Raw genomic sequence first — 13104 nt, forward strand, 5'->3', positions numbered from 1 at the left:
ATCTGGTACTATTTTTCTTCTACCTGAAGAAATCCCTTCTGTCATTCCAACTATTGGTTGTCTGAGAATTCTGTATTTCATATTCATTTGAAATATATTTGCTGGATATAGAATACCGGTTGCCAGAATTTTTTTTTTTTTTTTTTGTGCTTTAAAAATATCACTCCAGTGTCTGTGGCTTTCATAGATTCTGGTGAGAACACTATAGCCATTCTTATACTCTGTATGTAATATGTCTTTTTTTCACTCTGACTTGTTTTAATCTTTTTCATGCTGTCCTTTTTTTCAGCTTTAATTATGATATACATCAGTATGGTTTATTTTAGTCTGTTTGGATATTGTTGAGTCTCTTGCATTTTCAGATATTTACGTATCGTAAAAATTTGAAAGAATTTTAGCCAACATTCATTCAAACATTTTTCCCTTGGGGACTAAAATTACACATGTTAGATTGTTTGATATTTTTCCAAAAGTCAATGAGGGCAATGTTCATTCTTATATCTTTCATTCTCTGTACCTTACTTTGGCTAATTCCTATTGCTGTATCTTCTAAGTCACTGATAATACCTTCTGAAGTGCCAAATCGGCTCTTAAACACTTTCAGATATTGCAATTTCCAGCTCTAGAAGTACTGGTTAAGGTTTTAAAAATATCTTTTTAATCCCTTCCTGCTTTTGTTCATGCTTTCCATTAAGTCTTTGAGCATATTTAAATGAGCCATTTTAGAGTTCTAGTTGGATGATTTCATCTCCTCTGTCAATGTTAGATCAGTTTCTGTTCCTTTGTTTTTTTTCTCGAAGTTATGATTCATATTTCCTGTTTTGTCCCATATCTATCCAGTTTTTCTCAAATGCTGAACATTAATCAAAAATAGTTTTTAATTATTTAGATTTTTCTTTTTTTTTTTTTTGAACAGTGTTGAAATCTATTTTGGAAAGCAGTTAATTTACTTGTAGGTAAACATAATCCTTTCAGACTTTGTCCTTAAGAATTTCTAAAGAGGGAGTTCCCTTCGTGGAGCAGCGGAAACGAATCCTACTAGGAACCATGATGTTGCGGGTTCAGTCTCTGGCCGCCCTCAGTGATTTAAGGATCTGGCGTTGCCGTGAACTGCGGTGTAGGTCACAGACGCCGCTCAGATAGTGCATTGCTGTGGCTGTGGTATAGGCCAGCAGCTGTAGTTCTGATTCTCCCCCTAGCCTGATAACCTCCAAATGCCACAAGTGCAGCCCTAAAAAGAAAAAAAAAAAAAATCCTATAGACAGACAGCCTAGAGAATTTACTCCAGGGATAGATTAGCCCTACTACTACCTATCCTGGGTTTCAAGGACTTCTCTCCACTCTAGGTTGTAAGAATTAAAATGTCTTCAGGAGGTTTGTCAGCTCTGAAATTGTTTTGCTTATTTTTCCCTGGAGGTTGGTTTTTGCTTGGCTCCTCAGAGTTTCACTTAAACATGCTCAGATTACTATTTATCCAAATACCTTTCTAGCCTTCTTTCTTGCATAGTTCTTTAATCTCTAGTATTTCCCACAATCCATCAACCTCAGTGTTCTTGAAAAACTGTTTCCTCAAATCAGCAAGGCCTGTGAGTGTTTCTTGGGTTTCCCATTCCTGTGTAACAGATTAGAAATTGCCTATGGGTAGAAATTCATGGAAAATGGAGAATTCAGCTTGTTTCCTTTCTCTCAGGGTGCAAACTCCAGTGCTGTCTCACCCAATGTTTGAAAATTGTTATTTCAAATATTTTGCCTGCTTTTCTAGTCATTTATATCAGAAGGCCAATTCCGGATTTCATGAGAGACATCTATAGCCAATTTTAACAACTTTCTTTGGAATGTTAATTGTATCTCATTTTAACTATTTTGCCATGATGACTATGATGTTGAAAGATGCCCCTGTACACTTTGTGTCTTCTTAGATTTAAGTAACAAATTTATCCATATCCTTATGGATATATTTATGTCATTTTTGGTTGGGAAAGGTTGGTTTACCAGGAATCATTGTATTTTGTTTGAAGATTAAAAAAAAAGTGTTATTGGCTTTAGGCTACAGTTTTGCAAAATTTGTAAAGTGAATTGCTGTAACTAGGAGAAAATTCATCACCAGCTGAATAAAATCTATTTTTCAAATATTCCCTTTCATAGTTTTCTAATTCCAGTTTTCCTTTCTTGGTGCTAATCATAAAGTTCAGAGAGGAAATCAATAAAATAGAGATTCAAAAAATAGACAAAATCAATCAAACCAAGAGCTGGTTCTTTGAAAAGGTAAACAAAATTGATAAACCTCTGGCTAGACTCACCAAGAAGAGGAGAGGAAAAAACCAAATAAACACAATAAGAAATGAAAAAGGAGAAATCACAACAGATACTGTAGAAATACAAGAAAAGAAAAAACATGAGAATACTATGAACAATTATATGCCAACAAATTTGACCACCTAGAATAAACAACATTCTAGAGTCTTACAGCCTGCCAAAACTGAATCAAGTAGAGACAGACCAACTGAACAGAACTATCACTAGAAATGAAATTGAATATGTCATAAAAACATTCCCTACATATAAAAGTCCAGGACCAGATGGCTTCACAGGCGAATTCTACCAAACATACAAAGAGGATCTGGTGCCCATCCTCCTTAAACTCTTTCAAAAGGTTGAAGAAGAAGGAATACTCCCAAAGACATTCTATGATGCCACCATCACCCTCATTCCAAAACCAGACAAAGATACCACCAGAAAGAAAACTCTTGGCCAATATCCTGGATGAATATAGATGAAAAATTCTCAACAAAATCTTAGCCAACCGAATCCAACAACATATCAAAACGATCATACACCACGACCACATGGGATTCATCCCAGGAGCACAAGGATGGTTCAATATATGTAAATCAATCAATGCCATAGGCCACATTAACAACAGAAAAGTAAAAAACCACATGATCATCTCAATAGATGCAGAAAAAGCATTTGACAAAGTCCAACATCCATTCATGACAAAAACTCTTACCAAAGTGGGTATAGAGGGAACATTCCTTAACATAATCAAAGCCATGTATGACAAACCCACAGCAAATATAATACTCAATGGAGAACTGAAAGCCTTCCCACTAAAATCTGGAACAAGGATGCCCACTCTCACCACTTTTATTCAACATGGTATTGGAAGTCCTAGCCACAGAACTCAGACAAACAAATGAAATAAAAGGCATCCAAATAGAAAGAAAAGAGGTAAAATTGTCACTGTATGCAGATGACATGATACTACATACAGAAAATCCTAAGGACTCAACCTAAAAACTGCTTGAACTGATTAATAAATTCAGCGAAGTAGCAGGATATAAGATTAAGATTCAGAAATCAGTTGCATTTCTGTATACTAACAAGAAATATTAGAAAAGGAATACAAAAATACAATACCTTTTAAAATTGCACCCCAAAAAATCAAATACCTGGGAATACACCTGACCAAGGAGGTAAAGGACTTATATGCCGAGAACTATAAAACATTCATCAAGGAAATTAAAGAAGATGTAAAGAAATGGAAAGCTATTCCATGCTCCTGGGTTGGAAAAATTAACATTGTAGAAATGGCCATCCTACCCAAAGCGATCTACAGATTCAATGCAATCCCTATCAAGTTACCCAGGACATGTTTCACAGAACTAGAACAAACAATCCAAACATTTATATGAAACCACGAAAGACCCAGAAATGCCAAAGCAATTATAAGGAACAAAAACCAAGCCGGAGGCATAACTCTCCCAGACTTCATGCAATATTATAAAGCCACAGTCATCAAGACAGTGTGGTACTGGTACCAAAACAGACAGACAGACCAATGGAACAGAATAGAGAACCCAGAAATAAACCCAGACACCTGTGGTCAATTAATCTTTGACAAAGGAGGCAAGAACATCGAATGGGAAAAAGACAGTCTTTTCAGCAAGCATTGCGGGGAAACCTGGACAGCTGCATGCAAAGCAATGAAACTAGAATAGACCCTCACACCATGCACCAAAATAAACTCAAAGTGGCTAGAGGACTTAAATATAAGACAAGACACCATCGAACTCCTGGAAGAGAACATAGGCAAAACATTCTCTGACATCAACCCTACAAATGTGTTCTCAGGTCAGTCTCCCAAAGCAACAGAAATAGAAGCAAAAATAAACCAATGGGACCTACTCAAACTTTTGCACAGCAAAGGAAGCTGTGCACAGCAAAGGAAGCCAAAAAGAAAACAAAAAGATAACTTACAGAATGGGAGAAAATAGTTTCAAATGATGCAACTGACAAGGGCCTAATCTCTAAGATACACAACTCAACCGCAAAAAAGCAAGCAACCCAACTGAAAAATGGGCCAAGGACCTGAAGAGACATTTCTTCAAGGAAGATATGCGGATGGCCAACAAGCATTTGAAACAATGCTCAACATCCCTGATTATTAGAGAAATGCAAATCAAAACTACCACGAGAGGAGTTCCCGTTGTGGCTCAGTGGTTAACGAATCCGACTAGGAACCATGAGGTTGCGGGTTCGGTCCCTGCCCTTGCTCAGTGGGTTAACGATCCGGCATTGCTGTGAGCTGTGGTGTAGGTTGCAGACGCGGCTGGGATCCCATGTTGCTGTGGCTCTGGCGTAGGGCGGTGGCTACAGCTCTGATTCGACCCCTAGCCTGGGATCCTCCATATGCCGTGGAAGCGGCCCAAGAAATGGCAAAACGACAAAAAAAACAAAAACAAAAAACAAAAACACAAAAAAAACTACCACGAGATACCACCTCACACCAGTCAGAATGGCCATCATTAATAAGTCCACAAATAACAAATGCTGGAGGGGGTGTGGAGAAAAGGGAACCCTCCTGCACTGTTGGTGGGAATGCAAGCTGGTACAACCACTGTGGAGAACAGTATGGAGGTACCTCTAGAAAACTATGCATAGAACTACTATGTGACCCAGCAATCCCACACTTGGGCATATATCCGGACAAAACTCTCCTTAAAAAAGACACATACACCCGCATGTTCATTGCAGCACTATTCACAATAGCCAAGACATGGAAACAACCCAAATGTCCATTGACAGATGATTGGATTAGGAAGATGTGTTGTATGTATACACAATGGAATACTACTCAGCCATAAAAAAGAACAAAATAATGCCATTTGCAGCAACATGGATGGAACTAGAGACTCTCATCCTGAGTGAAGACAGAAAGTGAAAAATATGTATATATTTAAAGATGATGCTATTATGCCACACCTAATAGACTATAGTATTGTATGAAGGTAAGTTTTACATTCAATGGGAAATTATAACATTTGTATGGTTCTTTTCTTTTTGCAATATTTGCTTTATTGAAATGGTCTGGAACTGAATCTTCAATATCTCTGAGGTGTTCCTGTAAACCTGACTTGATGAAAATTGTGAAAGTGATCAAATTAAGGACATTGAATGAATTTTTTTTGGCACACTCTGAACAGAAATGGTCCAAAAAAATAACACTTTAGTTTTATAATGACTTATGATTGCTCTTGAGAACATATGTGTATATATGAGATTTTAAAGGAAAGCTATGGTAAAAACCTTGTTTTCATAATAGAAGAATAACTTATCAAGTATCTTTTTTTTTCTTTTTCTCTTTTGTTGCCAAAATCTGGGAACAAACCAATATCAAGTATCTTGAGCAGCCTAAACTTATGATTCCATGGATAAAATATTATTATTTATAATACTGTGGATAATCTATCAAAATGGCTTAGGTGCACATGGCTTACAAAGATTGCCAAGAATTTGGCTATTTCCCTAAATCTAAAGATCTTCCTCAATTCAGTGGAGAATCAAACCAATGGTATGTCATTAGGCATAGTTAAAACCCACATTTAAATGCTTTAGTAGAACATGTAGAATATTTTTCAGAGCCAATTAGAACCAATGACTAGAATTGGAATAAATTCTCTAAGTTGAAATATCCACTGTTCTAACTGTTGAATGCAATAACAATGTGCCTGTCAACTTTACATCTGATGATACGCTGATAATAGTTTTTATTGAAACACGTCTCCATAATTTCCGGGTCCTCATTTCATCTTAATATCCCTATCCATCGGAAAGAGCTAGGAAATACTTGCTGCCATTAGCAATAACTTATAATTGTGAATTAGGATTTCCTAATTTTAAATAAGTAAAGTGTAATAAAAGAAACTGACCATCTGGCTCAGTGTATTCATAAGTCAGATAATGATTTCTGGTGAAAGAGCCACATGTGTAGACTCTAGCCTAAAATAGTGTCATTTATTTTATGAAGTGGGAATATATATGATCAGAATGAATTTGTTAACTGTCATTATGTACATGAGGGAGGCAAGAGTGGTTGTATGCAGACAGGGTAGGAGATGATTTTCTATAGTTCATGATAAACACGACAATCATTTGCCTCAGAGTGTTGCAGTGGAGATCCAGTTAAATGGGTGGAATTGAGGGATAAGTGCTAAATCTGTGGTACAAGATGATGATAAAGTAAGAAGAGGGATAAAAATAAGGTCCATGTTTTTGGCTTTTTGTTTTTTTGGAATGTTTTGTCTTTGTTACTGAGAGCACAGGAAAAAGAAAAGTTTGGGATGACAGAAAGAACATTCTATTTTATCCTGTTGAGTCTAAGAACTGTGAAAACTCAATAGGGAAATAGCCAATAGAAAGTTGTTTATAGGAGGCTGGTGTAGAGGAGAGAGATTTTGGTAGGACATAAACATTTTGAAGTCACCACAGTATCTATGCTAATTAAAACCATACCTTTGGGGTTCCCAATGCGGCTCAACAGGTTAAGAACCTGACTAGTATCCATGAAGATGCAGGTTCAATCCCTGGCCTTGCTCAGTGGGTTGAGGATCCAGTGTTGCACATAAGCTGCAGTGTAGGTCACAGATACATCTCAGATCTGGTGTTGTTATGTCTGTGGTGTAGGCCTGCAGGTGCAGCTCCAATTTGACCTAAAGCCACAGGTGTGGCCAAAAAATATATTTTTTTAATTCATAACATCAAGGTTTTGATAACATCAGCCAGCAAGTATGATGGTGAAGAAAATATGAGTAATAGTACCTTTAAGGGATAGAAGAGGGATACCAGGAAGAGTATGGTGTCAAAGAACTCAAAAAAGATAGTCTTTCAAGAAGGAAGGGTGAGGAATCAGTGGAGTATAGTGTGGCTTAGAAATGGAGTGGCCTAAGAACTAAAATTATCTATTAGATTTAGTGAAATAGAGTTCACTTAGCAGCCTTATTCTGAGTAGAACCATTGCAGTGATCAGAGTGGAATTCAGTTTGGATTTGGTTGAAGGGTGAATGGCAAGTGTGTTAAAACAGTGAGTATAAACAATTTTTTAAAGAAGTTTGTGCCTAAGAGGGAGACAACTAGGACTGACGGAGACAGTGAAGTCCAGAGGAAAACTTTTTAAAAGTAAAAGTAAAAAAAAAATCAAGAATATGTGCTTGTCGATGGGAAGAATTCAGTACATTAGGAAAGGTTGAAATACAGGAACAATGAAAAGTTGGGAGAGTGTGAAGTCCCACATACATTTTGAGTGATATAATTTAGGTGGGAGGAGGTTGCCACTTCAATTCTAACTGTAGGGAAAGAAGAAAAAGTGGGTATGAACGTTGGTAGGTTTGTAGGAAGTGAATTCATCTGCTCATAAATGGAAGGTATAGACTTGTGACATTGACATTTTGGGAAATTGGGAAAGATTTGAGATAGTCGTTGTAGAGAAGGGAAATCAACCTGATTAGAAAAAGCTTAGTAGGACTTCTATTTAGTGTATTGGCCCTGATTGAGGCTAGGAACCACTGATTTTAGAGTGTTACCATCAGCCCAATTTTGTTGCTTTTTAAAGTTTGGTGGAAAGAACAGAGGTAAATCTTAGGCTTATCCAAGGTTAGGATATTGTCAGATGTGTGTGAGGAAAGGGAGATAAGAAAGTATTTGAAGTTATAGACAATACTAACTTGCTAAGTTAAGGATTAGGTTAATAGATAGGGAAAAAAATTGAGGGGTTACTAAGAATTTGAAGTGGCTATAAACTCAAAGAACAACAGTAGAAAAGATAAATAAAGCTGGAAATTATTTTAAAAACTGCAATGCCTTGGAAATGGAATATTTCTGAGTGACGGTTTAGGATATGATTTTACAAGTTGCCTGAAGAAGACTGTAGAAGGAACATGTTGGATGTCAAGAAAATGAAAAACGAGAGTGTTGCACAGCTCATATATGAGGACATAGAAGTTACATAACAAGGCCTGAGATAAACAGAGGCCTGTTTTTCAGGTGCCTTTGCCTTGAATGAATAATTGGAGTGGAGAGACTTTTGGATACAGTAATAAGAAGTGGAAGAAGATGGCCAAGCCAGAGGATGATACAATTTGACTTAATTAAAATTAAGAACTTCTGTTCATCAAGAAACACTTTTAAGAGAGTGAAAAGGCAAGCAACAGACTGGGAGATGGTAAATATAATGTATATACATATATATATGGTCAAAGAAATGTCCAGAATACATGCAGAGTTCACACATTTTAATAAAAAAAGACAACTCAATAAAAAATGGAAAGCATACCTGATCAGATGGCTTTATAAAAAAGGATATCCCAATGGTCAGTAAACACATGAAAATATGCTCAACATTATTGCTCATTAGAAAAATGCAACTTAAAATCCCACCAGATACTGCTATATACCCACTAGAATGGCTAAAATTAAAATGACTGACAATAACAACAGGTGGTGAGAATACTGAATAAGTGTAAATCTCATATATTACTGGGGGGAGGGAATGCAAAATCTTAAGCCACTTTTAGAAAATAGATTGGCAATAAAGATACATCTACCCTATGATACAGAGGTCATATTCTGAGTCTATGCCCAAGAAACATAGTCCCCCCCCAAAACACGTACGAGCGGTATACTTGTTCTTAATTGTTACGAGCTGGAGATAATCCAAATGTCTATCAACAGTAGCATGTGTAAATACTGTTACATTCATACAGTGAAAAAAAAGTACAAAATAATGAGTTATTTCTACATGTTACAACATGATGAGACTCACAAAAATAAAATTCAGAAAAAAAGCCCCATACAAAAGAAGAAATATTGTATGCTACTCGTACAAATAAATACTAGTCTATTATGAGACTGGCAAAAGTATCTATGATAATAAAAGTCAGAATAGTGGTTGCTTTAACAGGAAAATGAAGACAGTATTGACTTGAAAGTGGCACAGTGGAACGAGGAAAACTTCTAGTATGCTACTAGAAATGTCTTATCTCTTGTTCTTTTTTTTTTTTTTGGCTGTGCCCTTGGCATGTGGAAGCTCCCAGGCCAGAGATCCAGAGATCGAACCTGTATCACAGTAGTGACCCAAGCCACTGCTACAGTGACAATGCTGAATCCTTAACACAAGAGAACACTTTATCTCTTGATCTTGTTGTTTACATGCATGTATAAATATGTAAAAATTCATCAAGCTATACTTAAAGATGTATGTACTTTATTGTTTGTATTTTATACCTCTATAAAAGTGCTAAAAGAACTCTTGAGAACTTATCCTCATGCATCACTAGAATTCCATTTGAATGTAAGATCCATGGACCTAGAGATGTTGTCAGTCTTATTAACAACATGAAAGAAAAAGTGAATGAATATAAAGAGAATTTGAAGGCTGGGTCAGGGAGATGAAGCTCAGGTTTTGATGTTGAGAAGATAGGACAAAATAGATGGTCTCTGAACTATTGTTTGTCAACTCTAGAGTGCATCAGAATTCCTTTGGGCAATGACTAGACTCCATCACAAGACACCCTGATTTAGCTGTTCTGGGTGTGGGCCCAAGAATCTAAGGGTCTTTTTAAAATTTTTTAAAAAAAATTATGCTTTTTTTTAGGGCCACATTTGTGGCATATGGAGGTTCCCAGACTAGGGGTCAAATCGGAGCTGCAGCCATCGGCCTACGCCAGAGCCACAGCAAGGCAGGATCCGAGCCATGTCTGCAACCTACACCACAGCTCATGGCAATGCTGGATCCTTAACCCACTGATTGAGGCCAGGGATCCAACTTTTGTCCTCATGGATCCTAGTCAGATTCGTTTCTCCTGCACCACAAGGGGAACTCTAAGAATCTGAGGTTTTAACAAGCGCCATAAATAACTCTGACGTAGGCCATCCCAGGTTCACCCGTTAAGAATGCTTTTTCTAAAAGTTTATATTGTGGAAAGAATCGAAAGAAATCATGGAGGAATGAGTGTACCCCCAAAATTAAGGTCAATCTTTAGAGTTGGGCACTCCTTTCTCTGCAGATCTTCAGTGATGACCTCCAACAGGAAGCTTGCTGATCAGCACTGGTGATGGTGAATTCTGGTGGCTTCAGTGAACACTGGCAGAGGGGTAAGCAGGAGTATCTGGGACCACCCCACAAAATTATGGGCTATAGGAAGTAGTTAGTAAGAAAATATGCGTCAACTAGACTGGAACAGGTATGAGAGTTGGAGAGATCCGGCTGATCCTACTACGCCATTGCATTCTCCAAGCATGCTTCACTACTTCAATTCTATTTCAACTTTTTTTTGCACTTCTCACTTTTTTTTTGTCTTTTTGTCTTTTTAGGGCCACACCCATGGAATATGGAGGTTCCCAGGCTAGGGGTCTAGTCAGAGCTACAGTTGCCAGCTTATGCCACAGCTACAGCTATGCCAGATACAAGCCGTGTCTGCGACCTACACCACAGCTCATGGCAACGCTGGATCCTTAACCCCCTGAGCAAGGCTAGGGATCGAACCCACAACCTCATGGTTCCTAGTCATATTAGTTTACGTTATGCCATGACTGGAACCCCTGAACGTCTCACTTGTTAATGCGTGTTACTCTTGTGAACTTACATGACTTACTTGGCCTCTAAACTGTGAAATCCTTGAGGCTGTGTTCACATTTTTTCTCAGGATTCCATGTGCCTAGGATGGTGCTCAATTGGTTTTTGTTTAATGAACAAAAGTCTGAACTTCACTGAGACTGGGATTCAGGGGAAAGTGGGATACTGAGTATGAGTTTCAGGTAACACTGTGTATATACCAGGATACATATGAGCTTAGGAATAGTGATAAAAGATGACCTCGGTAAGCTGGGAAATTGAAGTTTTCATGGCCAAGAATGGTAAATGCTGATACCTACAATACTGTCATATCAACAAAAGTCATCTTTGCATATGTTGACAAGATCTTTTATAAAGATGTAGAGTCACAATAAAGGCAACATTTTGGTTTGTTATACTTTGGCATTGAGCATAATAACCATCTCAGGGCAAAATGCTTATTTCCTATGAGTGATTAATTAGACATTACACAACTGTGTGTTGTCAGTTTCAAGTGTTTTCTGTCATCAGATTTCAAAAGAAGTTTTTATCTTGTTTCTGCATCAGAATAAGGAAATTCAATAACCATGAATATTTCAAAGTGCTTATAATTAAAACTTCATGTGCTTGGCACGGAAACATGTTTCAGATTGAGCCAATTGTTTGCTGATTCTGCTGTTGGTCTGCACCCATGCATGCTAACAGCTGGCTAGTAAACACTGAGTGGCATTGCTTCTCAGTCACCACGGAAGTCATTAAATCTCTCTTTTTTGGATAGCATCCTTAATAATTAACACAGAGTCAAATGCTCATGTGGTGTTTTCCATTAAGCTTTCCATTTGAGGCAAAAGAAGCTCACCTGAAGATGGAGATAGACTAACTTTTACCATGTTAATCCACTGAGATGGAATATAGCCTGATTATGCAAACAAGCAACATGGTGGTCCATTCTTTTCTGGGTGAACCTGTGGGGAGGCCAAGCTATGCAGAGTCCTTAGAAATGGGTTGGCTGTCCTTGTGCCAGGTTAGGGTAGGATGGTGGTGAGCTATAACAGTGGTATATGCAGCCAAAATGATAAATGCTAGAGATTGTGTACTACAACTCAATAGAGTCAAAGTCAAGGTAAATAATCCCAAATTGTCTCCAACATGAGGGTCCTTCATTAACAGCAAATTAAAGCCTAGACTCCAAACAGGGCAGAGAGAATAGGAAAAACAATGATAAAGAAGTACAAATGAAAATTGACCTCGAGCACACTCTTTTTTTTGTTTTGTTTTGTTTTGTTTTTTTGCTATTTCTTGGGCCGCTCCTGTGGCATATGGAGGTTCCCAGGCTAGGGGTCGAATCGGAGCTGTAGCTGCCAGCCTACGCCAGAGCCACAGCAATGCAGGATCCGAGCCGCCTCTGCAACCTACACCACAGTTCACGGCAACGCCGGATCGTTAACCCACTGAGCAAGGGCAGGGACTGAACCCGCAACCTCATGGTTCCTAGTCGGATTCGTTAACCACTGCGCCACGACGGGAACTCCTGGAGTACACTCTTAAGCATGTCCTCAGGTGGACACAAGCACCCATGGTGGCTCTTTGTGCCATTGTTGAAGGAAAGTGTGAATCATTTAAAGGAGACAACTGGAGCAGATGGGGACCACTGCCCTTCTACTACTCAGCACAAAGAAAGACTAGATTCAAGGGTGACTATCCAAGTGCCTTGTTAGAAGCTTTCATCTTTGCTTACAGAACTCCACTCAGTGGTTCAAAATGTTGACCACAAGGAGTAGGAAAGCTATTGAGCTTCATTTATTTCATAATCAAAATGTTCAAGAAGCACAGACCTGAGCTATTGTAATTATCACTTAAGCAGATGGGAAAATTAATGCTTGGAAGGCAGTGGGAGCAATGGGACCCTTTCCATGCTTCCCTTTTCCTTCTGAGTCTCCAACTCTGGCTCCATTGACTGCTTTCTGTGCATCGGCCTCTATGATCTCATTCATTACATGCTTACTATGGAGTGACCAATTTAAAAGTATTTCTTTTCTATCCCTGCTCTCTGTTGATTACAAAGCTCCATTTCTGGAGAGCAGCTTTCATTAAATCATTCTGAATAACAGTGAGCCAAGGTCCATTCAATTTACAATGTGATACACAGTTCCTTTATTGTTTCTTCTTCAATTTATAATTATTATTATTTTCGTTGGTGAGTGAAAGTTAAG

The 13104-nt window shown here is 38.0% G+C and overlaps 1 long non-coding RNA gene across 5 annotated transcripts in view; it reads left to right on the top strand.

Annotated features, from left to right (window-relative positions):
* Nucleotides 1-13104, top strand: part of LOC110257663 (uncharacterized) — a 416327-nt gene that overhangs the window by 106721 nt on the left and 296502 nt on the right. For 2 of the 5 annotated variants that reach the window (XR_014835179.1, XR_014835177.1), the window contains exon 3: nt 10344-10431. The exons of 2 other annotated variants lie outside the window; for them this stretch is intronic. This is a non-coding gene — a long non-coding RNA (uncharacterized LOC110257663). Of the gene's footprint in view, nt 1-8322; nt 8501-10343; nt 10432-13104 lie in introns of all 5 variants that reach the window. One more of the 5 variants, XR_014835176.1, reaches the window with a different exon arrangement.

This window comes from Sus scrofa, chromosome X, assembly GCF_054392235.1.
Source record: "Sus scrofa isolate SSC_HxYL_T2T_F1_AM1 chromosome X, Sscrofa_HxYL_maternal_Yorkshire_Landrace_v2.0, whole genome shotgun sequence".
Classification (NCBI taxonomy): Eukaryota; Metazoa; Chordata; class Mammalia; order Artiodactyla; family Suidae; genus Sus; species Sus scrofa.